The 26,865-nt window shown below is 45.3% G+C and overlaps 3 long non-coding RNA genes across 7 annotated transcripts in view; 1 reads left to right on the top strand and 2 right to left on the bottom strand.

Moving 5' to 3' along the window:
- Positions 1-2,151: 2,151 nt before the first annotated feature.
- Positions 2,152-4,438, bottom strand: LOC136565712 (uncharacterized). Its single transcript, XR_010784909.1, has 2 exons — positions 3,964-4,438; positions 2,152-3,641 (listed from the first exon to the last, which is right to left on the bottom strand). It is a non-coding gene; the product is annotated as an uncharacterized lncRNA (long non-coding RNA).
- Positions 4,439-5,948: 1,510 nt separating this feature from the next.
- On the bottom strand, positions 5,949-17,319 carry LOC136565710 (uncharacterized). 4 transcript variants are annotated; one of them, XR_010784905.1, is made up of 5 exons: positions 17,023-17,319; positions 15,230-15,967; positions 11,956-12,987; positions 8,969-9,168; positions 5,949-6,216 (listed from the first exon to the last, which is right to left on the bottom strand). It is a non-coding gene; the product is annotated as an uncharacterized lncRNA (long non-coding RNA). The 4 variants fall into 4 exon arrangements; XR_010784906.1 differs by lacking the exon at positions 17,023-17,319 and having other exon boundaries at positions 11,956-12,611; positions 12,767-12,987; positions 15,230-17,014; XR_010784904.1 differs by lacking the exon at positions 17,023-17,319 and adding an exon at positions 16,617-17,014.
- LOC136565711 (uncharacterized) overlaps positions 16,979-26,865 on the top strand; it is a 22,785-nt gene continuing 12,898 nt past the window's right edge. Inside the window, exon 1 of one of the 2 annotated variants that reach the window (XR_010784908.1) lies at positions 16,979-17,312. This is a non-coding gene — a long non-coding RNA (uncharacterized lncRNA). The remainder of the gene's footprint in view (positions 17,313-26,865) is intronic. The other variant, XR_010784907.1, reaches the window with a different exon arrangement.

Below are 26,865 nucleotides of genomic sequence, written 5' to 3'. Positions count from 1 at the left end.
CTGGGTCACTGCTCCCATCACAAGGGCAGTGTGGGAATCCCTAAATTCCCTCATTCCTGCTGCTCCTGGAGTCACTGGCCCAGGACAGCATCCAGCTATGCTCACTTTCCTTTTAGGTGTCCCTCCTAAGCTGTTTTTTACTGTATTCCAAAACATCATCACCCTGTGCTGGCACCATCCCCGCACCACCTTCCACCCCTGCCTCCTCCTCACCCAGCACAGAAAAGGTGCAGAGAGAAAAGCACAAACCAGAAAAGCACAGGGGAGGTACCTGAGATGTTTCCTTCAGGATTGAGCCACTTTTATGCCCAGATCACAGAATCCTGAGCTGGAGGTGATGTATTGAGAGTCTGCCTGGAACGGAGGCGGGGCAGAGTTAAAGAATAAAGTGGGGATTTATTAAAAGGGTTTTAAAGGACAGGACACACCTTGGGCTGTATGAGAGCCCAGCCAAGGCTACACCCAAGATGGACTCAGAGTCACGAGTTTTCACATTTTTATAAGTTTTGGTCCATTTCCACATTGGATTCATTGTCCAATTCCAGCTCCAGGTGATGCAGTCCCATCCTCCCAGTTTGCTCTCTGTTGTTCAATTTTCTGTTGTTTATTGCTCAGTTCTCTGTTGTTTGCACTTTTTGGGCTGGAGCTGCAGCGGTGTCCTTGGTTCTGGGGCTGGACAAGGATTGTTCTGTGGGGCTGAGCTGTGGGGAGAACTTGGTGACACTTTGTATGGAGTTCAGAGTCACACACCAATGCAGCGCAGAGGCTGGGAAATACGAAAGCTCAACCTTAAGGCATCAGAAGGGTCCAGCTCTTAAGGGAATGATCCGCATCAGTTGGGTGAGAACTGATTGGAACTCAAGCTCCAAAGCATCAACAGGGTCTTGTGCCCCAGAGGCATCACCTACTGAGCCCCACAAGGCACAAATCTGTGAAACCAGATCTCCAGGAGATCCCCCTGAATAGAGAAGGATGGAAAGGGAGGAAAGGGAGGAAAGAGAGGAAAGGAAAGAAAGGAAAGAAAGGAAAGAAAGGAAAGAAAGGAAAGAAAGGAAGGAAATGAAGGAAATTAAGGAAAGAAAGGAAAGAAAGGAAGGAAAGGAAAGGGAAGAAAGGAAAGGGAAGCAAAGGAAGGAAAGGAAGGAAATGAAGGAAATGAAGGAAATTAAGGAAAGAAAGGAAAGGAAGGAAGGAAAGGAAAGGGAAGAAAGGAAAGGGAAGCAAAGGAAGGAAAGGAAGGAAAGAAAGGAAAGGAAAGAAAGGAAAGAAAGGAAAGAAAGGAAAGAAAGGAAGGAAATGAAGGAAATTAAGGAAAGAAAGGAAAGAAAGGAAGGAAAGGAAAGGGAAGAAAGGAAAGGGAAGCAAAGGAAGGAAAGGAAGGAAATGAAGGAAATTAAGGAAAGAAAGGAAAGGAAGGAAGGAAAGGAAAGGGAAGAAAGGAAAGGGAAGCAAAGGAAGGAAAGGAAGGAAAGGAAGGAAAGGAAGGAAAGGAAGAAAGGAAAAGGAAGCAAAGGAAGGAAAGGGAGGAAAGTGTCCCACAGGAAAGGAAGGAAGGGAAGGAAGGAAATCTCTTCTTCTGCATGGAGATGAGGAGGAGACGGCTCCACCAACGTGGTCCTTGTTCAGCCCCATGGCACCAGCACAGTCCAGCCTCAAACCAGAGCTACGCCTCAGGGGTGGCCCAAAACCACTTCCCAGCACCTCCTGTCCCTTTGCCAAGGCTCTGGGATGCAGGATGTGCTCTGAGCATCTGTCCTGGCTCTGCAGCACCTGAGCACACCCTGGAGCCTCCGCCCTCCTCCCCGCGCTCCCTCCGCACCATCCAGCCCTTCAATCTTTAATAACCTTCCTCTCCCTCACTGGGAGCACACGAGGGTGAGCACATCTCCCCAGATCAAACCGAATCCTTAATTGGAGCAGCTGTTAATAAGGGTTAAATCTGCAGGCTGCGGTGGCCGCGCCGCCATCGCTGCTCTCGCCGTCAGCGGAGCGGGGAGCCTGAAGGGTGTCTGTCCATTTTGAAAAGCCATAATGAATCATTTTTCCCTTAGCAAATCTGGCAAACTTCAATCCTGGTTCCTGCAGCCTCCTTTTCACATGTCCAAGCCCTCTGTGACACATCAAATTTAATGAGACTGCACAGACCTCAAATAAGGCACTGTAGCACTGCTGGGATACTTTATTAAGGAGGATCAGACAGAATGTGTTTGCTGTTTAAGAGCCTTTAAAGGCAAATTACACTTCTTTTTTGGGGGGATGAGAGGCTCCCATTTTTGTTCAGTCCCTGGTCCTCCTCAAACACATCCTGCAGGCCAATTCAAACACAGAGTTAAGGTTTCTGCAAACAGGGGAAAGCAGCAAAATTGGCAGCGAGGGCTGAGAGACCAAGCAAGGCTGGATTGAAGGTTGTGGGGTAGGACACAGACAAAGGAACGTGTGATTTCACATAATAATAATAATAATAATAATAATAATAATAATAATAATAATAATAATAATAATAATAATAATAATAATAATAATAATAATAATAATAATAATAATAATCTGCCTCTGACAAGCTGTATAAGGGAACGCCCCACCCTGCTAGCAGGTGCTGCCCTGCTAGGTCCAGGGAAAGGCCAAATTAACCCTCTCTGGCTGGTGGAGAGGTGGGAAAAACTTTCTAGAAAGATCATAAAATGCTAGAATGGTTTGGGTTGGAAGGGACCTTAAAGCCCACCCAGTCTCAGCCCTCGAAATGATGATGTGAGATATGCACTGAGCCATCCTCGGGGAAAAACTGGGGCAGCCCATGAAGAATGGGGGAAATAAAACATGATTTTTATTTTAATGTCTATATAAATAAAAATAAGCAGGGAGCCGGGCAGAGTTCAGTCTCAGGCTCCAGATTTTGGGGCAAGGGATGCTCTTTGGTTTTGCTGGTGGATGCTGTACGAGGTGCAAGATGAAACCCTGGGTGACTTCAGGAGTTTTTTCCAGCCATAACCAGCCCAGGCTGTGTCCTTGCAGACGTTTTTTGCTTGGAAAAGCCCATTTTGTGCAAGGACTCAGCGCTGTAACTTTGGTTGGAGACTGCAGCAGTCTCGTGGCTTAGCAACCTCCTGCTTAATTCAGAGCATCTCTTCTGAGATCATCATGTTCAGCTCCTCTGTGTCCACCTCTGGCCACGTCCAGCTCAAAAGAGAGCTGTAATTTATTTCAGCAAGTGCCAGGCTGCTGGACAAGGCAGCAGAAAGCCAAAATGTCTCTCTCAGCATATGGAGTCCAACCTAATTGGGGTTTATAGGGAAATATAAAAGCTGGACCGGCTTCCAGAGAGCTCTCAAGGATGCCTAAAGAAGAAAGCTGTGTCTCAGAAGATTTTTTTATGTGACTAGAGGAAAAATGATAACAGTTTTACCTTGTTGGAGTAAAGGCCCAGCCTTCCAAAAAGCACAGTGAGAAATGAAATAATTTACACCCCACAAATGCTCTGGTTGCAGGATAAACCTAGAAATGTTTCCTGTGTCAGGACAACTGAGGCACGACCTGTGGAAGGTTAAATTTGACTTTTCTTCTCCATTTTTTGCTGTCTGAGGAGGTTTGGGGCTCAGCACTCAGTGGCCATTTGGATCCAGGTCACATTTTCTGTGAGCCACCTGCATTTGGAGTGAAAGGAAGAGTGTGGTTAATGGATCACTTTAATGACATCAGTTCTGATCCATCTCTAATTAAGGGCTCTGCCAGGAATACAGTCAAGCAATTCTAATGGCCCAGAGGAAAAATTGTGAAGTCAGGTAATGAAATTTGCTTATTAGACAAAATGGGAAGAAGGAGTGCAGGGGCACAGAAATCAATAAGGAGAGCAGGGCAGCAGCATTTCCACAGCCCTGCTCATGGAGAGAGCCCAGCTAATGAAGCTCAGAGCTCACAAGTGGGACAACAAAACCCTGCCCTGCTCCCAGCCCTGAGGATGCTCACCTGGAAAAGATCCAGCTCGTGTGAGCTCCCAAAGAGTTGGTTCCGCACCGCGGCTTCCTCAGCTGGAGGATTTCACCACCGCTGGGTTTTTGTGTCCCCCAGGGCTTTCAGAGACAGCTCCAGGCCTCCTCCCAGAGGTGCCGGTGGTGGGACATGCCCAGGATGGTCACACAACCCTCCAGGATGGAGAAAAGCAGGGTCACACCTGCAGCCTGGAAACTGCTTGGATAAATGCCGTAATGGCCCCCATTAGATCCCAATAAACGTTATGACATAAATACCCCTGGAAAATGATTCACCTATGGCCTTTTCATCCCAGGACCTTTTCAGTCTGTTCCCAGCTCCAGTGGAAGGTGTTCCTGGGACGCCTTTCAATCCCAGGAACTTTTCAATCAATCTGTTCCCAGCTCCAGTGGAAGGTGTCCCTGCCCATGGCAGGGGTTGGAATGAGAGGATCTTTGGGGTCCTTCCCAACACAAACCATTCTGGGATTCTGGGATTAGCACAGAGAAGATGCAGGTAAAAAAAACAAAAAAAAAAAAAACAAAACAAAAAACAAAAAACAAACAAACAAAAAAAAAACCAGAGAGAAGAGTGGATGCTGCCAAAAAATCAAAACCTATTTATTCTACAGAGTGCTGGGGAGGGAAATATTTATAGGTAGGATGGTTCCAGCTCCAAACCCTTCACTTGCAGGCTGGTAGGAGAGGAACAGAGCCTTGTGGGTTTTTGGGGTTTTTTTTTTGGTTTTTTTTTTTTGGTTGGTTTTTTGAGGGGTTTTAAATATTTTTTTTTTAAGGGGAAAAAGTGAACTGAAGTTTATGAGCTTGAGCTGTGGAGCAGAGCCTTTTGTGTCTCGCTTGCCCACATAATTGCACTCCCCCCTCCTCTCAGCCGGTGGCAAAGGAATGTAGGTGGAATGTCTTTGCACGGAGAGCAGCTCACACAGGGACTGCACAATGAGGGGAAGAAACAGGAGCCAATCTAAGTAAAGGATCAGGCAAGGAAAATAATATTGGGCTGTCTGCTACCACGTCTAACCCCGTGAAATGCCTCCATGAATCCCCTGCTTCCTTCTGCCTTAAAATGTCCTCCTCCTTTCTCAGAGGTTCAGGGCACATATCTTGTTTCAGTCTCCTTTTTAACACTTTGCTTTTCCCCCCCTCTCCTTTCATCCTGCTGCCGCAGATATATTTACTGGCAACGGAAAAAATCAATAAAGGAGAAGGAAATGACTTGGCAGCGTTCCCAAGTGTTAAAATAATTCTCATCTCATCGAGGCCCTTTGTTTTTAAACAACATTGCCAGCTCGGGAGCTTGGCCTCGATTTCCAGAAGCAACTGGTGATTTTTGGGGAGGTTCTGGGTGGTTTTTTGGGGGGTGTCCTTAAAGGGACAAGTTTGGCACAGCCACGTGGGAAACACAGAGGCTTTTCCACCTCGCTCCTGAATTGATCTGTCCCTCGGGGGATCCCACCCCACGAGTTTAAATTTGGGGGCATATTTAAAGTGAAACAGCCCTAAGAAAAGCTGGACATCCCATAAACTATCCCAGCTGCCTTTCAGCGGGGAAAACTGGGAATGATATTAGCAACCAGCGGCCCGAACCAGGTGCATTCCAGCCTGTCAGTCCCTCCCGTGAGTTATTGCCGCTTAAATACAGACTTTCTGTCCCAGCAGTGAAATATTCTGGCACGTGCTGCGCAAGAACACGGAGAGCTGACCTTCACACTGAGCTGCTCCTTGTAAGCTGGAATCTCTCCTGCATTTCTGGGGTTTTTTTCCCTCCCCCCCGCCCCCCCACATTTTTGAGGTGGATTTTGGAAAATCAGAAGGAGGAGGGCTCAAAAGGTTGAGAGGGCTCAAAGATCCTCTCAGTTCCCACACAAAATATTTCTTGCCCAGCTCCAACTAAGATCCAAAGAAACTCCATTTCTATTTTGACTTTTTTTAAAAAAAAAAAAAAAAAAAGTATTCGTGCTATACAGAAATGGAAAAGTTATTTCCAAATGGGTAATTGGAGCATTTAATTTGGAAGAGGATGGAAAGCACACCTCCACCTCAGGAATGCTCCTTCTTGAGTTGAAAGAGTCAATAAATTGGTGGGCTTTTCCAAAACAATGGTTTTTCACAGGGAGGCAACAGCTTCAATGAAAAGTGTTCCTTTATCAATATTTTGGCGGCTTCATATTTAGAAATTAGGTGTTCTCTGCTTCCACTTCATTGCAGGAGAACGTGATCCCATTTTGCACACCTGGAAAACATCAGAATTTCCCTTTTTTGCCCCTTTTAGACCCAGACATTCCCTTTCAGACCTAGAAATCCCCTTTTAGGCCTAGAAATCCCCTTCTGGTCTTAGAGATCCCTTTTCAGACCCAGAGATCCCCTTTCAGACCCAACTGAACCCCTTTTAAACCTAGAGTTCCCTTTTAGACCCAGAGATTTCCTTTCAGACCCTTTTACACCTAGAAATCCCCTTTTAGACTTAGAGATCCCCCTTTTAGACCCAGAGATGCCATTTTAGACCTAGCTGAACCACTTCTAAACCTAGAATTCCCTTTTTAGACCCAGAGATCCTCTTTCAGACCCAGAGATCCCATTTTAGACTCAGAAATCCCCTTTCAGACCCAAGATCCCTTTTTAGACCCAGAGATCCCCTTTCAGACCCAACTGAACCCCTTTTAAACCTCACATTCCCTTTTTTAAACCTTGAATTCTCTTTTTGGACCCAGAGATCCCCTTTTAGACCCGGAGATCCCCTTTCAGACCTAGCTGAACCCCTTTTAAGCCTTGAATTCCCTTTTAGACCCAGAGATCTCCTTTTAGACCTAGCTGAACCCCTTTTAAACCTCGAATTCCCTTTTAGACCCAAAGTTCCCCTTTCAGACCTATCTGAACCCCTTTTACACCCAGAATTCCCTTTTTACACCCAGAGATCCCCCTTTAACCACTTGCACACCAATCCCATCCCCTCCAAGAGCGTTTTTTTTACCAACACCAACAATCAGGAGATTATTTTAATGGAAAAAAGCCTCTCCCAAAGCCCAGGTGTGCCCATGCCCAGAGCCCTGAGCAGGCTCCAGCTGAGAGCAGCCGCTCCCCTCCACCATCCCAGCTTTTACTCCTGATGGGAACGTGAGCAAACCGTGCAATGAGGGAATTCTCTGCTCCCCAAATGTCCATAAACCCCAGAAACGTGCACCTTGGAGGTCCTCTCTGTGTCAGCCCGAGAGAAATGAATTTTTTGGGGTGGGAAACATCTGCCCTTCTCTGGGGTGGATAATGGGGCCCATTGTGCGTGCACGGGCACGGAGAGGGGGAATCAATAAACCAGGAAAGCCTCAGTTGTTGGATCAAATGCCAGCCATATCTAATGGCTCCAGGACGCCTCTGGAGCCCACCAGGTCCTGCTTGTTTGATGTCTTCACTTCCTGGCAATCCCAAAAGGGAAAAAAGCCAAGATATTGACTTTCCTGACCAGAAATGGGGTGTGGGAACGTGGGGAAAAGCTCAGCTTGGCCAAGCTCAGCGTGTCCGTGGGGTAAAGGAGAGTCCAGGACGTCCCTGTGGGAGCTCCAGAGGGGTGGGATCCCAAATTCCCACCCCAAAAGCACCACCAGCACCCCATGAGGGGATGGTGTTTCTGTGCTGCATCACAGCAACCCTCAGACGGAAGCGAAACCCAAATTCTCCACTGTGGAAAGCACATCCATCATCCTACAGCAAAGGCAAAACAGGGATATTCCCAACTCCTTGAAAAGCAGCCTCAGAGCAGGGATTGGACTGGAAGGACTTTGGGAATCCTGGCATTGTGCCACCCAGTGCCCAGGTCAGCCTTTCTTCCATGCACGGTGGCACCAGGGCAGGGAGCTGCATTTCAAACCAGCAGAGGGGTTCAGAGCACAAAAATGCTTTGGGATTAGGGGGGGAGAAAGGAAAAAAAAATCATACAAAACGAAATGATTTTTCATTTAGCATTTGGAAATTTTTCATTTGATAATTTTGCATTTTTCATTGGAAATTGGACTTGGCCGCCGTGCAAGGACATCCTACAGCAAGGGCAAAACAGGGATATTCCCAACTCCTTGAAAAGCAGCCTCAGAGCAGGGATTGGACTGGAAGGACTTTGGGAATCCTGGCATTGCCCCACCCAGTGCCCAGGTCAGCCTTTCTTCCATGCACGGTGGCACCAGGGCAAGGAGCTGCATTTCAAACCAGCAGAGGGGTTCAGAAAATGATGATGGGATTAGGAGGAAAAAAAAAAGGAAAAAAAATCATACAAAACGAAATGGTTTTTCATTTAATATTTGGAAATTTTTCATTTAATGATTTTTCATCTAGTCATTTTTAATTTTTCATTGGAAATTGGACTTGGCCGCCGCGCCGCATTTGGAGAAAACCTCTTTGAATGCAGCCCATTGTGCAGGGAAATTCTCCCTGCAATCTGGGTTTCCAGGCAGCTCCCCGTGCTCCTGAAATCCCCTGGAAAACCAAGGAAAGAGCAGCGTTCCTGGCAGGTCTGGCTGCGCTATGTGAATTTTTTGGGACAAGTCTCTGCAAGAGCTGCGAGAGCTGCAGAGACAAAACCCCTGGCAGAGGGTGGCACAGGCAGTCCCCGCCCAGCTCCTCTCAAATCGTGTATGGGAAGGCAGAATCAGCTGTCTGGAGGTAGATTTGGGTTTCCATTGGGGTTTTTTTGCTGCTTTTTTTTTTGGTGTTTCCCTCCTTTCTCTTCGTTTCCTCGTCCCAGTAGCAAAAGGGGAAATTGAGGGGACAGACACAGCCCAGGTTGCACTGAAGGGGAAGCAATAAAACTTTCCTATATGCAAGAACAAACTCTGCCACTCCTGAATATCCCCAAACTGCCAGAAATAAAGACATTGGAAAAGACTGGGGGTTTTTGTTTGTACTTTTTTTTTTTTCCCACCCCTGGTAAAATGGAGTTTTCCTCCTCACAGATTTAGGATCAAGTAAAAATAGGAGTGAAAATAACAAAACTTCTGTACCTTCTGCTCCTGAGTGAGAGATTCTCCTTTAACATTATCCAGCAAACTTCATGGGATCATTCAGCTTGGGAAAAAACCCTTAAAATCATCCAATCCAATCACCAGCCAGCCTCTAAAATAATAAAAACATTTCAAATATTCTTCTTCTTCTTCTCTTCTTTCTCATTTTCCTTGGGTTTATGCCATTTGTTGTGAAGCACCTGCACATCAAGGGTGAAAAGGGAGATTTTATTCCGTGCCTGCAGTTTGTAAGACAGAAAAAGGAGATTTTATTCTGTGCCTGTTGTTTGTAGCACAGATTTAAGGAAAAAGGGAGATTTTATTCTGTGCCTGTTGTTTGTAGCACAGATTTGGGAAAAAATGAGATTTTATTCTGTGCCTGAAGTTTGTAGGAATGATTTAGGGAAAAGGGAGATTCTACTCTTTGCCTGTTGTTTGTAGCACAGATTTAAGGAAAAAGGGAGATTTTATTCTGTGCCTGCAGTTTGTAGCACAGATTTAGGGAAAAGGGAGATTTTACTCTTTGCCTGTTGTTTGTAGCACAGATTTAAGGAAAAAGGGAGATTTTACTCTTTGCCTGTTGTTTGTAGCACAGATTTAAGGAAAAAGGGAGATTTTATTCTGTGCCTGCAGTTTGTAGCACAGATTTGGGGATTTGGGGACTCTGCCATGCAACGTGGGCACCGTAGGGTGACAAATCCCATGGGAGAGTGTCCCTGCAGGTGTTTAGGAGGACACGGCCCTGGGGCTCTGATTCCATGGAATCACAGAATATCCTGAGTGAGAAGGGACCCACAAGGGTCCTCCAGAACATCTCCTGACCCTTCCCCATCCCCAAAATCCCAGCCTGTGCCCCAGAGCATTGTCCTGGAGCCTTGGTGCCCATTCCCAGGGGAGCTGCTCAGAGCCTGGCACCCTCTGGGGGGAGAATCTTGTCCTAAAATCCAACAAAACCCCTCCTGACACAGCTCCAGCCGTTCCCCCAGGTCCTGTCCCTGGTCACAGAGCAGATTTGTGTCCTGGCCCTTCTGGGGCTTCACATCCCAATCCTCCAGAAGGGAAACGCAGTGAGGTGAAAAGGAAGAGCAAGGATGAGGCATTCCTAAAGGGAAGGGGGCAGGAGGGTGTGGGACTGGGAAAAACCCCAAGTGACTTATTTGGGGGTGTAAAACCTCCCCAAAGCACCCTCCCAACGCCAGGCTGTGCTCTCCACACTGTCAGGCCGCAGCAATGAGCTGGGAGCCCTTTGGGAAGGGGCAGTTCCTGTGTGAAAATCCAGCGGCGAGGGGCTGGGAGGCACAGCTGGACACAGCTGCACACAGCTGGGGCTGGCACTGGAGCTGCACGGGGCTGCAGGCAGCTCTGGCATGTGCACAGGGGGCCCTGCGAGGGGAAGTGCAGCTCGCTCCTGGCTGAGCTGGGCCGCAGCCACCTCTGCCACAGCTCCTCGCTTCAGCCTCCTTCTTCCCCTGCCTTGCTCTACTTTTTTTTTTTTTTTTTTTTTATGGATTTCATGGAAAAAAATTCCTCCCTTTTGACCCCTCGCTGCTGGCAAGTTTCCAAATGCTTCGAGCATCTGATGGGACTCTCAGTATCACCACAGCCTGGGGGGGATAAATCCTACATCTCCCAGAAATTCAGAGGGGAGAAGCTGCTGCTCCCCAAACCTTTCCATGATCCCGAACCAGTCCCAAAAGGGGGAGAAGCTGCTGCTCCCCAAACCTTTCCATGATCCCAAACCAGTCCCAAAAGGGGGAGAAGCTGCTGCTCCCCAAACCTTTCCATGATCCCAAACCAGTCCCAAAAGGGGGAGAAGCTGCTGCTCCCCAAACCTTTCCATGATCCCAAACCAGTTCCAAAAGGGGGAGAAGCTGCTGCTCCCCAAACCTTTCCATGATCCCAAACCAGTCCCAAAAGGGGGAGAAGCTGCTGCTCCCCAAACCTTTCCATGATCCCAAATGTTTCCCTGCTCTCAAACCAGTCCCAAAGGGGGAAAATGCTGCTGCTCCCCAAACCTTGCTCCCTAAACCTTTCCATGCTCTCAAACCTTTCCCTGCTCCCCAACCTTTCCATGCTTCCAAACCAGTTCCAAAAGGGGGAGAAGCTGCTGCTCCCCCACCTTTCCATGATCCCAAACATTTCCCTGCTCTCAAACCAGCTCCAAAAGGGGGAAAATTCTGCTGCTCCCCAAACCTTTCCATGCTCTGAAACTTTTCCATGCTTCCAAACCAGCCCCAGAAAGTGCAGAATGCTGCTGCTGCTTTCCCAACCTTTCCATGATCCCAAACCTTTCCATGATCCCAAAACTTTCCCTGCTCTCAAGCCAGTCCCAAAAGGGGGAAAATCTTCTCCCCAAACCTTGCTCCCCAAACTTGTCCATGCTCCCCAACCTTTCCATGCTTCCAAACCAGTTCCAAAAGGAGGAGAAGCTGCTGCTTCCCTGCTCCCAAACCTTTCCCTGCTCCCAAACTTTTCCCTTCTCCCAAATATCCAAATCTCAAAGCATCCAAACCTTTCCCTGCTCCCAAACCTTTCCTTGCTCCCAAACCAGTTCCAAAAGGGGGAGAAGCTGCTGCTCTCCCAACCTTTCAATGCTCCCCAACCTTGCCTTGCTCCCAAACCAGTCCCAAAATGCTGCATCTGTTCTGTCTCCCCGATCTTTGTGATGCATGTGGACACACAGATATTTGGAACTGACAGTGCTTGGAAGGGTTTTTGTATTTACACAAGAGGCAAGGCCCCAGCAGAGCAGGGAAATGAGGGCGAAGGCAGATTAGGATCTGGCCCACCACGTGGAGCAGGAATATTTGTGCAAAATATTCATTTGTTGTCCCCAAGAAAGGAGCAAACCCTCAGGAAGTGGCGTCTTGTGGGCATTTATTTATTTAGGAAGCACAGAGAGATGCCCGTTGGTCGTTGGCACAGGTGACAAACCCCAGATAAATCAGCTTTCCTTCACTATGAGCAACTACCCATCACCAGCATACCTGATGCCCAAGAGGTCTTTAACAAGCACCCAACAAATCTTAATTTGCTCCAAAATGGCTCTTCTGGCCAAGAAAGCCTCATTCGGCCACTTGCCAGGGAGTAATGAAGGCTGAGCTAGAACAGAGGCTGGACAGAATTAAAGAATAAAGCAGGGATTTATTGAAAGAATATTCTCAATGGATCCACCTTGGGCAGCACAAGAGCCCAGCCAGGGCTGCACCCAAGGTGAACCAAAATGAACCCAAAATGGTCACAAAATGGTCCCAACATGCACCCAAGATGAACCAAAATGGTCACAAAATGAACCCAAAATGGTGACAAAATGAGCCCAAGATGAACCAAAATGGTCCCAGAATGAACCCAAGATGAACCCAAATGGTCCCAAATGCACGAGCGCTCCCGGGGTCTCTCCCTTGGATCAGTTCTGCTCCATTTGCATCTTGCAGTTCATTGTCCCATTCCAGCTTTAGCCCATGCAGTCCCATCCTTGTTTTTCTCTCTCCAGCCCACGGTGTTTGTGCTCCTGGGCTGAGATTTGGATCATTTGTCCTTGGTGCCCAGCTGGAGCAGGAATTGTTTTGTCTCCCTGCTCTGTGCCCAGAGCTCAGCATCCCCTGATGTGAACCCAGACCCACACACTAAAGCAGCACAGAACCTGAAAAATAGAAAAGCCAAACCTGAGGCATCACAGTGAATGGTAAAAACCAAAATAAATGTATTTGAGTGCTGGCTTCTGGCCAGATCTCAGAGTCAGTGAAAGGGAAGCAGTGAGGGCTGGCTGAAGGGGCTGTTTGAACTCTGCCTACTTACAAGGTGCTGCTTCCGTGGAGATGCTGGTGGGGAAAACGAGGAGGAGGAGGAAGAGCAGCAGATCCAGCCTGGCTCCCTGCTGAAGGCAGCCCCAGAAGCTCAGAGGTAAAGGGAAGGAACTCACCAGGCTGACATTTGAAGGGTTAATGGGATTTAAGCTTTGATCTCCCAAGAAAACACGCTGAAAACATAGCCCAAGGCGTGCTCACCATTTTGTTTGCCTGTAAAACAATGCAATTTGATTTTTGTTGGCTTGTTGTTTTTAAGTGGAACCTCATGGGTGTTCTGTTGAATTCAGCCCACAAAAGCAATTTGTGTCATTTTAATGCAGCTCCTGTGCTAGAAATGTTTGTTTTTAAATGCAAGTTTTATTGTTTTCATTGTTGGCACATTAAAAGCTCGATCAATAAGAAAAGCAATTCGTGATGCTGCCCTTCAAAATTCCAGCCTTATCTACCCCATAAATTGGGGCAAATTTGAAAGTGAGGAATAACACAAGCTCATTCTTTTGGGATATGAAAAGAATAATTCAGATCTCCTCAGCTTTGACCTGTCCCTATCCATCATCTGTCTCAATATTTCCAGGAGAGCCAGGCTGAGGTGCAGCTCTGGGACAGGGGATGGAGCGGAGCATTCTTTGATTTGTCACTGTGGTAGTTACATTTTAGTGCAGGCATCGCTTTTAAAATGGAAGAGAAGCCTTATTTCTGCAGGAAACATCCAAATCTTGACCAGATACGAAGCGTTTGGGCACAGATTTAAAAAAAAATTCTCCCCAAAATGGTGACAAAACCCAAACCCTGGCCTCAGGTCTGTCTCCCGATCTGCTGCTGGGATTCCATTTAGCCTTGTGCAATTCCTTCCACCTCTCAGGGCCTCCTTTTCCCACCTTTACCCAGGGGACAGCACTACAATGGGTTTCTTGCTCTTTGATATTTGAAACACGCTCAGAGATTCCTCAGATGGAGGCGGGAGGAAGAAATCATTATTGTTATATTTTTATAGCCCGTTTCTCCCTGCAGGCTCCTGGAGGTATTTTAAAGTCTCCAAGGTCTTGGGCAAGAAGAAGCAAAGAACAATCAGAGTAAATTTGCAGGAGCAGGACATGGGTGATCCTTGTGGATCGCTCCCAGCTCAGGATATTTTGTGATTTTCTGACTGATCACTGGATCAGTGGAGCTGCCACTTCCATTTCCTCTCAAACATCCCCTTCTGATCTCATTTTTTCCTTAAGGAGGTTGGCATTACAAGCAGGAGCAGGGGTAGTGTCAGGTATGACTCTGCACGCCTTCACACCTCGTGAAACCCCATCCAGAATGGCCAAATTAATGAGGAAAACTGCCTACTGCAGCAATTTCTGAAATAGCTGTAAATGTTTTATTGCCCAAGCATATGCAACAGCAACTTTACAAACATGCTCCAGCGAGTGGGGTGGAGAAAGGACACCACAGGACCTTTTGGGGAGGCAGACAGCCACGGCCAGGCTCGATTCCTAAATAAATTGGCATTAATCAGCTGATGACTGCACGGCTTCCTGCAGCAAACCACGCTCAGCAAAGACATCCCTGCCCTATCTCCTCGGTTTCCTGATAATGCCACCAGACTGGCGTTTTTCAAAACAATAAATGAGCTGAAAATGTGCCACAGGGGCTGCTTGGTGCCTCAAAATCCAGCTGGCTTTGGGTTGGCACCCCAATAAAGTCTTCGGGGAAATGGGCCCTTGCTTGGAGCTCCCACCAGCAGTGGGACTATTTCATTTGGGTCAAAGATGGCTCTGCTTGAGAAATAAAAGAGAAGTGACTGCCTGGTAAATCTGGGGGGTCTGGACCACACTTGCTTGGAGCTCCCACCAGCAGTGGGATGATTTCATTTGGGTCAAAGATTTTTCTTCTTGAGAAGTGACTGCCTCGTAAATTTGGGGGGTCTGGACCAGCCCAGACCCCCCAATAATCCCAAATAACCCAAATCCCAAAGCACCCAAACCTTTCCATGCTTCCAAACCTTTCCCTGCTCCCAAACCAGTCCCAGAAGGGGGAGAATGCTGCTGCTTCCCAAACCTTTCCATGCTCCCAAAACAGTTCCAAAAGGAGGAAAAGCTGCTGCTCTCCCAACCTTTCCATGCTCCCAAACCTTTCCATGCTCCCAAACCTTTCCCTGCAAATAAGATTTGAACCCAAGGGGTGCAGAGCACCAGGAATTCCTGCTTTAACCCAGCCCAGGGTGCTCAGAAATTTGGCATCTTGCAAGCTCAGCTCAGAGCTGCAGAACTTATTCCTTAGACCAGCAAGTAGCTGGGGATAACTCATCTATATGCTGCAAGTGGCTCCCAGAAAACATTTGTTAAATAATTTAGGAACAAAATCCAGCGATAATAAAAAAAAAAAAACAAAAAAAACCCCAAGAAGTTTGCTCCCAGATGATGTGCAAATACAAAACAGCAATAAGTCTATCAAATGAACTCACCTAGTGCTACTCTCATATTCCCCACCATCCTCCCAATCCTGATTCTCCTCTGATTCAGCAGCTTTCCTCCTTTTGGCATTTCTGGCTGGCAGGGCTGGATGTACTTGGTTAGAATTCAATACCACGAGGGGGGTTTAGTAACTAAAAGCTGCCTTTTTTCTTTTTTTCTTTTTTTTCTTTTTTTTTCCCTTTTCTTCCCTTGTTTCCCTCCTCTCTTCAGCAGCTCACAGGAGATAAACAAAAGTTTCGAAGGGTGCCCTGCACCATTAAGGTCTGTCAAGTTTAAACTGCTTCAGTCCTCCTCGGGTTCCACCAGTAAAAGTCAAAAGCTCCTTTTACGTTCTCCAATTAAATTAAAAGAGGAAAAATGAAACTGCTGTTTGAAATCTCTGGGTCAGCTGAAAAAATCTGAGAGCAGGGCCCTTGGCAGGGTGCTGTAACATCCAGTGGGAGCCTGTCCCAGGTGCTGAGCAAAAGCCTGAGACAGGTCTGGGCTCTCATTAAAACCTTTGAATGAAGTGAAGCAAGAAGAAGAGAATGAGAGGAAGAAAAGGAGCACCAAGCTGGAATTCACTTGCTGGCCCTCCTCCAAGGCAAGGCTTGCTCCGTGTGTTACTTCTGAGATCAATGTCACACAGGGGCCTTCAGCCAGACCCTGCTCTGCATGGAGGGACAGCCACGGCCATGGTCCCTTCTGGAACCATCCAGCATCATCCTGAAACCCAGTTCTCAGAATCACTGCAAAGAGGGGAGAGAAATATTAACAGCCAGGAGACAGATGGTGCCATAATAAAATCCTCTCTCTCTCTCTCTCTCTCTCTCTCCCTTCTTACTTTTTTCCATTGCTTTTGCTTTTCAGGACAGCTCCCCCCAAAGCAGATCGTGCTTGCACTCCACATGTTCATTTTGAGCCTGCTAGATGATCCAAAGGAAGGGCTGAGAACCTTTCAGAGCTGATGGCACCAATCTGATGACCTGACGAAGCTCAAATCAAGAACCAGGTACTAGGAAATAAAGACAAACCATGGCTGCTCTCCAAAAGAACTCATAAATCTGAGCATCTCCTGCTTGCTCTCCTGTAACAGCTCTAATATTTCTTCTGCTTTCACCTTGTGAAGGCTGTTCATTATTACTTTCACCTCTCAGCCTCTCTCAGGATGTCAGCTCCATCTGCCACCACCTACCTGGGGTGAATCTCAGCAAGCCCAGCTCAGGTGCTCACTTCTCCCTCCTCCTGAATTCTCATACTTGACACGACCCTTCTCAATACACAGAGTAGTTTTCTTTTTTTTTTTTTTTTTCAATCAACATGCTGCAGTCTCCTCACCTCTTGGCTTTTCTTTCCCATCCCCAATCACTCTCTGCTCGCCCTTCATTCCGTTCTTACCTCGGAATTACTGACAGTGATACAGGGGGTGATGATGATGCCTCATTTTGCTTAGTAATGGCTTTGCTGAACATCTCAGCCTCCACTTCAGCTGGCACATTAGCAACCAGAGAACAAACTCTGATTGTTTTGACACTTTAGCACTTGCCAAGCCTGAGCACAGGTAGGGCTGAAGCTGCAGCACTCAGCTCTGCTTGGAGGAGCAGAGAATTCCAGCCTTTGTTGACTCGTGCTTGGCTTCTCCCGTACAAATGTTTTCTGAACTCCTTTCATCTTTCCCTCGCTGCTGCTGAGCATGTCATTTTCCATTCCCTGTTATTCAACAGCCTTTATATTCACACGCAGCCCAATTTTCTGCCAATATCATCTTTTCATTTATGTCAACTGGATTACATGTTGCTCCTACCTGCCTCCGAGTTACCGCTCATTTTCTGTGTCAGGTGAAGTTATCTCACAGCACACAGAGCGGGTTTTATTCCACAATTGCATTCCTTTATGCCTTCAAATTGCTTGCCACAGAGCAGGCTGTAATTCTCCTCTGGTGTAAAGCTCATCAAGACAAAACAGAAAGATGGGAGCTGGCACTGAGGGTTCTGGTCAGCTGTTCCTGCAGCACGAGCCTTTCTCCAGGAATTACGGGAGCAGACAGCACTGAGGAGGATTCTAACACTTGTGGGATGAATAACCTGTCAGTAGGTGAGGCTTTCTCTCTTGTCACATTAATTAGCAGTCATCTCCTTCCTTTAAACATAATCCCTCCAAGACTCCCAGCCTTATTTATTTATTTTTCCCCCCCCCCTGCAGTTGGGTGTTCTCCCTCCAGGCTCGGGGCTGGCGTCAGTAGATGGCACTGTGACATTCACTCTTCCAGCTTCCTTTTTGTTCAGCCCACGAACAGAGCTTTGAGTTTCTACTAAATTTTTGTCTCTGTGTGTGTGTGTGTGTGTGTGTATTATAATTAGTTTTTGTTTATGCAAGGTTCTGGAGTCCTTCGGGAGCAAACTGTGGAAGCAGGGAGATAATTTGCTTTTCTGCTCTCTGATTGAGGTCAGTTCTTGAGCCAGAAGCAGCCTCTGGGTACCAGTCACTGAGGTGATGCTGAGGTTCCTACAGGAAGGGATTATCCTGCAGATTATTCCACCCTTCTCCCTCCAAGGCTGGCACACCAGACTGACCAGGGCAATTGAAGGGGGCGTGCAGGGGCAGTGCCCTCAATCCCCTGTGCCCAGCTCCTTCTGCCTCCTGGCAGCAGATCCATGGTGCTGTCCTTGGGAGAGGACTCTGTGCTCCAAGGAATGGCACAGACAAATAGAAACCCATCCTCCGGTTGAATTCCTAATGTTGGGAACCCACACGACAAAATCTGAAATTCAAAATCTGATTATTTGCAGAGATGTAGGCTGGGGTTAGCCCAACACATCCAAAACCTGTGGAATGTCAAGACAAAAAGGGCTCAAAAAAGAATAAAATTCAGTGCCAAAATATGAAATGAAAAGCCTCCCAATTGGCTTAGTCTACCCCATCAGTGTCAGATGCCTCAAGTTATTTGCTTTCCTTTTGGAGGGAGAAAATAACAAACATTGTTATGTTTTATCCGTGCTTAAGATTCTTGATCTGATGATACCTGGAAACCTCAGTGCAGGCACAAAGCCCTGTTGAGCTAAGTGCTTTTCAAATAGAAGATAATAAATGGATTTAGATGAAGATGTTATCAACTGATTTCACAAAAACCCTTCTCTTTTTTCTTTTTTTTTTTTTAAGAGCTGAATATTTACCAAGTTTTTTACTAAAGCGCCTTTAAAATTTTATTTTGTGTTTTCCCTTCTGTTTTGAGCAGCAAGTTCACCCCTCCCTTTTAAATTCTGGTAATGATTTAGCAATGAGCAACATTTCATAGATGCAAAATGACAGCAGCAAATGAGGGAAAGGAGAATGATAAAAAAAATTTACCCCAAAAAAAGAGAAGTGTTAGCATAAACATCTCTTGTAAATATAAACATGTGCCCATGGATTCAGTCACACACATGCACAGAGTGCATCCCAGTGTACAAAATGTCCTTTTGACCTCCTAGGATGAAGTGTCCTTAGCAAGAATTACAATTATCATCAAAGGTTGATTAGCAAGTGTCAGATTGACAAGGAGTCATCAGCAAATATAAATATAGGTCCTGGAAGGAATAGAAAGCCTTTGTGGGAGCTGATAGTGTCTTCCAGCACTGAAACTTGATGTTCTACTTCTCCGTGACTTTATTTTTACTCCAAGGATGTCAGAGAGAGGAGAACAGCTCAATGGGATTTAATGTCTCCTGTAAAACGTATTCCTCAGAGTGTGACTGACCAGTTGTAACACCCCTGAGACAAGGACAACTCAGGAAAAAAGTTGTGAGTTACTTCAGGGAGGATTTTTGACATCAGAGACCCCCAAAATGTGGCAGGGGAATTATTTTCCTTTTAATATGCTTACAGCTAAAGGATTGGCTTCCATTCAACTAATAGAAGTGTTAGTGCTTCGAGCCTGCATGCCTGGCATTCCTGCAGTAATACAATTCTGTATTAAAATCTATTCCAGTTGCTTGATTTATGAAAATGGTTCAAATGTGCTGCACTCGTACCCAGCTCATTGGATCAAAAGGGAGGAAAAAAAGCAAAAAAGAAGAGAATTCATTTTTAAACAGAAAGAAAAAGCAAGAGAGAGAGAGAGAGAGAGGACACACTGTTGTGCCTATCTCAGAAGTGGAGCTTTAGTCCTTATAAAAGTTGCCTGTATCCAAAATGTGACAATTTTATTTCAGAAGGTGACGACGTTTTAAGAATTTGTTGCAACTTGTGGACAAAGCCGCGGTTGATTCTCTCTCCAGCATTCCCTGGATTTTGTAATATGTCAATACATCATGTTAATGCAAGTTTTTAAAAAAGGGGAAGAGAAAGCAAAAGCTCCCTTCCTTTTTAAGTATGAGTAATCTATCCAAATCCTACTGAGACACACAAAGGAACGCCGGCAATTTTCCCTTTCATAAAATGCGGACTTTCTTTAAATACTTCCTCCCTACATTTTCAAAGCGGGGCTGTATGAAATGAAGGGGAAATGACACCCTTCCCCATTGAAAAGGAGATTATGTAAAACTGCCTGGAGAAGCCAGCCGTGTTAATGCAAATACAAGTATGATCTTATTCATAAGTTGCCATTGTGCTGGCAGAACATGCCTGGGCTCCGTGTGTCCACCTCCAGCTCTGGGTGAAGAGGAAAACCCTTTTCTTTCAGGAGCTGCACTGCCCCTGGTTTGCAAATAAATATGAAACCCCAAAGATCACTTTAAAGAAGTGGAGGGCTCGGTTTGCCATTGTGCTGAGCACTCGATGCCACTTGAAGTTAATGAGAGCAGTCAGCAGCCCTGACAATGAGGCACGGAGAGGATTTTGTGTGCCCAAAGGTGCTGGGGGCACTCAGGGCTCCTTCCCTGCTCCTGTGCTGGCAGCCAAAGCACTGAGTGGGGTTTGGAAAAGTCAAACCCACAGATTGGATTGGGCACAGCACTGAGTGGGGATAGCAGGGCTCCAGGAAGGGTTTGGAAAAGTCAAACCCCACTGGTTGCACTGGACACAGCACTGAGTGGGGTTTGGAAAAGTCAAACCCACAGATTGGATTGGGCACAGCACTGAGTGGGGATAGCCTGGGTCCAGGAAGGGTTTGGAAAAGTCGAACCCACTGATTTAATTGTACAAAGCACTGAGTAGGGATGGCCTGGCCCTAGGAAGGGTTTGGAAAAGTCAAACCCCACTGGTTGCATTGGGCACAGCACTGAGTGGGGTTTGAAAAAGAAAACCCCACTGATTGCACTGGACACAGCACTGAGTGGGGATAGCAGGGCTCTAGGAAAGGTTTGGAAAAGTCAAACCCACAGACTGGATTGGGCACAGCACTGAGTGGGAATAGCCTGGTTTTGGGAAGGGTTTAAAAAAGTCAAACCCCACTGATTGCATTGGGCACAGCACTGAGTGGGGCAACTCAGCCCTAGGAAGGGTTTGGCAAAGTCAAACCCACAGATTTAATTGTACAAAGCACTGAGTAGGGACAGCCTGGCCCTAGGAAGGGTTTGGCAAAGTCAAACCCCACCGATTGCATTGGGCACAGCCCCTCTTTCTGCAGCTGGAAAAGCGCCGGTGATTCCCAGCCTCTCCCAACACCCTCAGCTGCAGGACGCCCTGCATCGGTGCCTTATTAAAAAGATTCAAATCACGGACTCATTAATGTTGGACAAGACCTCTGAGATCACCAAGCCCAGCCTTAATTCATATTCCAGGCCAGGAATGTGGGATGAAAGAAGAAATGCACCCCAGACCGAATCTGAGACCAAGTGATGGCTCAGGGGAAAACAAAGAAGGGAAAGTTGGCATTGCAAAGCTCTGAAGTCCAATCAAAGCCCTTGGTTGAAAAATTCAAAGATATAGGTACATGAGTTTGGCCTTTTGAAAGGAAAGAACATTGCATGGAATAAAGGAGGTGGGGAGCCCTCAGCCACCAAAAAGGACAATAAATAGAACATGGGAGCTGCACTACTGCAAACAGGCCCAGAACGTGACCCCTACCTTGCTCAAAGTGCCCCTTAAGGCATTTTATCCCTCTGTGTGAACAAGAAAAGCCAATCCTGGGGCGTTTTTAAATTTACTTTACATGGGAGCTGAGCCTCCTTCTCCTGTCCCCCACTTTTTACTCTTCTCTGCTTTCCATGGAAACTTTCTGTGGCGTGAGGAAGCCCAAGGCCTTGGCTGTGTGTATTTAACTCTGGGCTGCTAAACGAGGCCTAATTAATCTTCATTATGAGTGGCTTTTGAAATGGATGCCTCCACTGAGTGCCCTTCCTGTGCAGCTCCAGTCCAGAGGAGTTTCTGGCTCAGCCTGGAGGACCCTGGGGTCTTATCATAGGAAAGGCTGTTCAGTATTTGATGGAGAAATGATTAAAAAAACTCTTCCTACCCCGTTCCACTTGTATATGGCACCAGTCAAACTGTATTTATTTGTTTGCTAGCTGAAGGTAGAAAATGACCAGGCTTACCCAAAAAATCACATTTTTTAAATTGTCAGTACTTCTTCAAAGCAGAAAAGTTTGACTCCCCCAAAAACTGCAGCAGAGATAATTCATTTATTTTAAAATAAGAGTAATACCAGGTCATTTGATGGAAAAAAAAAAAATCTACCTGTTTTAGTTCCTGGGGAGTTAAAGTTCTGGTTAGTTTGAGTTTTGGTTTAAGTTTTGGTTATTTAGGGGTTTTTTTAAGTAATATCTCAAAAAAAATATAACAGGAATTTACTATTTGCATCAAAGCAATCTGAGTTAGTTTTAAGAAAACATTTAAACTACAAGGTTTTCTAAGCTACAAGAAACCAAAAATTAATTTATTTTAGCAGTGGCAGTGCAAAGACCTTCAGATCTTGCTTGGTTCAGCAGCCAGGGGCCAAACCCAGCCCTGTGGCTGAAGGTCTGGCCTTTTGGAAATGTGTGAAACACCACAAACCCCAACATGGTGGAAATTCTGATTTCCAGGCTTTTAATTACTTTGCTTTTTAGCTCCATTTCCATTGGAGAGAGGCACATTAGATCATTGCCCAAAATCTTTATCTGAGGGGTCACATTTCCGAGTGTTTCTCCACTACAAGGACTCAAACATGACATGCATCAACACCCAAAAAAAAGAGTTGATGTGGGGAGAAGCCAACTAAATTTAGGGATTTGCTCTTTTTTATTTACTATTTTGACAGAATCAGGGGTGGGGGAGAAAGAAAGTTAACTTCCTCTCCTCCTCCTCCCAAGCCAGTTTCATTCTTTAATCTCTCCAAAGAATTATTAAATCTTTTAAAAGATCAAACACTGGGATCCTTCACAAAGGTTGTCACAATGAATTCATTTGCAGAGCTTTCATCCCTCCTTCCCCACTGTGCTGAAATAATGTTGACTATTTTTCCCTGTCTCCCTGGCTCGCTGCAAAGATCCAGTGGCAGAGGTTGTTGCAAGGACTCAACCTCCCACTCTTTTTTCCCCACCTGGCTCTGAAATATCCTCGGGAATTAAAAATGCAGGTGGTGGGACCTGGCTGTGGCTGTGCTGTCCAAAAATGAGCTCAGAAAAGAAGATTTTCAAAAAGAGATTGATGACGGTGCAGAGCAGGGAAAGGGAAGAGCAAAGGGATCACCAAAAAGGGAGGGGGATCCCCGAAAAGGAAGCAGAAACCCCAAAACCAAAGGGTAATCCCCAAAAACAGAGGGTAATCCCCAAAAAGGGAGCATGGTCCCCAAAAACAGAGGTTAATCTCCAAAAAGGGAGAGGGATCCCCAAAAGGAAAGGGTAATCCCAAAAAACTGAGGGTAATCCCCAAAACCAAAGGGTAATCCCCAAAAAGGGAGCATGATCCCCAAAACCAGAGGTCAATCCCCAAAAAGGGAGAGGGATCCCCAAAACCAAAAGGTAATCCCAAAAAACTGAGGGTAATCCCCAAAACCAGAGGGTAATCCCCAAAAAGGGAGCATGGTCCCCAAAAACAGAGGTTAATCTCCAAAAAGGGAGAGGGATCCCCAAAACGAAAGGGTAATCCCAAAAAACTGAGGGTAATCCCCAAAACCAGAGGGTAATGCCTAAAAACTGAGGGTCATCCCCCAAAAACTGAGGGCAATCCCCAAAATTTCCATTTTTTTAGAAGTGCTGCTCTTGGTTTAAGAGAGCAGATTTGATTTTATTGCTTGGTAGCCCAATTAGAACCAATCAGTGCCGTGCAGAACATCAAATTTCTTTGGCTTAATTAGAGATATCTCAATTAACAAACACACAAAACACAACCAAAGACCACAGATTTCTAGAAGGAACTACAAAAATCCAATGACAAAAATCCAGTTTTCTAGTTATAGCTACAAAAATCCAAGAAAAAAATCCAAGAAAAAAATCCACAGATTTCTAGAAATAACTAATAAAAAATCCAAGAAAAGAAAATGGAGATTTCTAGAATTACTACAAAAATCCAAGAAAACATCCAGAGATTTCTAGCAATATCTACAAAATTCCGAGAAAAGGAACAACCTTGTTGTCTAATAACCACACCAACAAATTCATTCACTGCTGGCTTGATTGTTGTTAAATTGCTACTTTAACAATGCTTATTATTAATTTCATGGCGTTATTTCATGGAAATCTTGATTTCTTGTGTCTCTGCCCCCAGAAAACATTGATTTTATCACGACCACAGAGGCTTTTCCTCCCCAGAGGTGAATTTGCTCAGGAACTGCACCTCTATGGGGAGATTAAAACTCATTTTTTCCCTAAATCTTTCAGCTGATAGCGAAGAATGGAATTGTGAGAGGCAACAGCTCCCACAAAATCCTGGAGTCACAGAAGCACTGCTCGGGAATCCATCTCCTTCAGCTGCTAAGTCGATTTTTCAGGCAAAATTTAGAGTACAACAGCTCCTAAAATTACCCTAAGATAACTTTTTACTGATTTTCTAAGGGACCCAGAGCAGGAGGATCAGAAAAGCCAACAAGGAGATTTTCCAGCTCGTTGTCTTTGGCCGAACCGTGCGAACCGAGCTTTCTCCCAGCTCCTTTCCTGCCCTGCCTCCAGCTCTCTGCTTTTCCTGTCCCAGAGTTGGATGGGGCTGGGTTTTGGCTGCTTTTCCCTGGATTTTTGCAGCTCCCAGCAGCTGTGGGCAACTGTTTCCTGCCCACCATCTGCCCAGGCTGGATCCTGCTCCCTCTCACGCTGTGCCTGAGCAAAGGCCTCGCTCCAAGCTGGGGAAATTGGCATTCGCAGCCCAGGGACCTTTGGAGGACAAACAGCTCCTGCTTCTGTCCACGCAGGTCAAATCTCAATGCCAACAGCCAGAAGTTCCTGGATTATTTTATCTTTTACAGCCCTCCCTCACCTGTCCATGAATAAAGAAGTTTTTGAGGTGTGTTGTGCTCATAGGGAGCTCAAATCTTGTTGTTTGTCATCCGCATCCCCCTGCTTCCCTGGCGTTCCCATCTGCATTCAAAAAAATATATATCCAATTATCCAATATATCCAAAATAACCTTTTTTTGCTAAATTTTGCCTTGGAAAAAAAAATAATCACCAAGGGCAAGAGCTGAATTACAGCATTGGGATATATAAGAATTTGTAATATATGAATCCATTATATTATTGAATATATATATTCAATATAAGACATTATTTTATTATATAAGAATTCATTATAAGAAATTATATTATTGAATAGTGAATATATATTCAATATTAAATATATACTGAATAGAAGACATTATATTATTATATAATATAAGAATTCATTATAGGGCATTATATCATTGAATATTGTACATCTATATATTCAATATTGAATATATATATATTGCATATAAGACATTTTAATATTATGTAATATAAGAATGCATTATAAGACATAATATTGAATATATATATTCAATAATGACTATATATATTCAATATAAGATATTATATCTTTGAATATTGAATATATATATTCAATATTGAATATATATATTCAATATTGAATATATATTGAATAGAAGACATTATATTATTATATAAGAATTCATTATAAGACATTATATTCCTGAATATTGAAATATATATATATATTGTATTCTGAAGGAGAGACCTGATCTAAAGCAGGAAGAAAATGAACCAATGAAAGATGACAACAATAAAAATTGAAGAAAAGGGAAATGTTGGTGTTTTAAGGAAAATTAAGGTGAATAAAACCCCCATTTCTTTTTAAAGAGCAGTGAGAAGCTTTTCCCTCACCTGAAGCTGAGCATGGATCTCTCTCCCCACACCACCATCATCACTTTTCTCCCCAAAACATTTTAATTTTACACCTAACGCTAATTTTGGGAGCTGGAAGAGCTTTGAAAGCAGCAGAAGTTTAAGGAACTCTGAGTTCAGCCCCAAACTCGTCCTCACAGAGCCCCCAGCCAGCAAAAGGAGCCTTGGGAATGATTTACCTCCCAGCTCAAGCATTCCCAGAATTTGGGACCCTGACATCAATCAGCTGCAGGCATCCAGCAAATTGGATGTGATGCTGCAGAACTGGAACTTCAGGTTGCAATTCCCATCCATTTAAGGGCTGGCTCCAATTTTGTTAAATTAATTTTAGCACTTTTTTTCTCTCCCCATTTTTATGGTTTTTTTTTTTTTTTTCCCTTCCTCATCCTGGTGCTGTAATGAGGCTGGGATGGAATATTTATGGATTATATAATATGTGCTGATATTTGAGGTTTCATACATTATCTGGCCAGGATTAAGGTTAATTAAGAGACTGCAAAAGAGGAAAGAAAGGAAAGAGACGAGACTTTAAATGCCTAAAAAAAAAAAAAAAATCACATTTTCACTGCTCCATCCCACCCTCATTTCTGTTAAAACAGTGATTTTACTCTTGATGAATGGTGGAATAAAGCCCAGGGATCGCTGTGCCCTCCTTGTGGGCAAGGAAAGTTCTTTTCCCTGTGTCCCCCTGCCCTTCCCAGATGCAGGCAGCAGCTGCAAACCTGATGCCACAAAATCCAGGCCAGCTTGGCCTGGTCCAAGGTGCAGAACTGCCATCCATCATCCTGGCTGGCAGCTCCTGCTGCAGCTTGGGCAGGGCCGAGGGCTCTGCAGGTCCCCAAATCTCCACAGGGCCCAGAACTGCCTGGCTGAGCAGCCAGCTGCTCCAGAGGAGGAAACCTCAGCCCCTTCAGGCTGAAAATCCCGGTGTTTCAATCCCAAAATTGACTCTGTTGGTCCAGGATCAATAAATTTGATGCATTGGTACCAATTTCCCTGGCTGTGCTCAGACTGGACCAATCCTACAGGAATTATTAACAAAAAACAACAAGGAGATAAAATCACTCTTTTTTGGGGAAAAAGCACCCACAGAAGGGTGGGTGGTGACCCCAAAACCTGACAGAGTGACCTCTCCACCTGAAAATTCCAGTGTTTCAATGCCAAAATTGACTCAGTTGGTGCAGGATCAATAAATTTGATGCATTGGTACCAATTTCCCTGGCTGTGCTCAGACTGGAGCAATCCTCCAGGAATTAGCAACAACCAAACTGAGCAGTGTTGCAGGGTTGGTTTGGATTTTTTTTTTTTTTTAAACATCTGAATCTGATCATTTCACTTCATCCAGTCCCATGTCTGCTTTCCTGATGACTACTAATTATCAGAGTAAATCAGTATATGATATATATAGATATATATTAATTATATATTACTTACTTC

This window comes from Molothrus aeneus, chromosome 22 (genome assembly GCF_037042795.1).
Source record: "Molothrus aeneus isolate 106 chromosome 22, BPBGC_Maene_1.0, whole genome shotgun sequence".
Classification (NCBI taxonomy): Eukaryota; Metazoa; Chordata; class Aves; order Passeriformes; family Icteridae; genus Molothrus; species Molothrus aeneus.
Note: the sequence above shows the minus strand (reverse complement) of the source record. Positions and strands in the feature narration are given on the sequence as shown.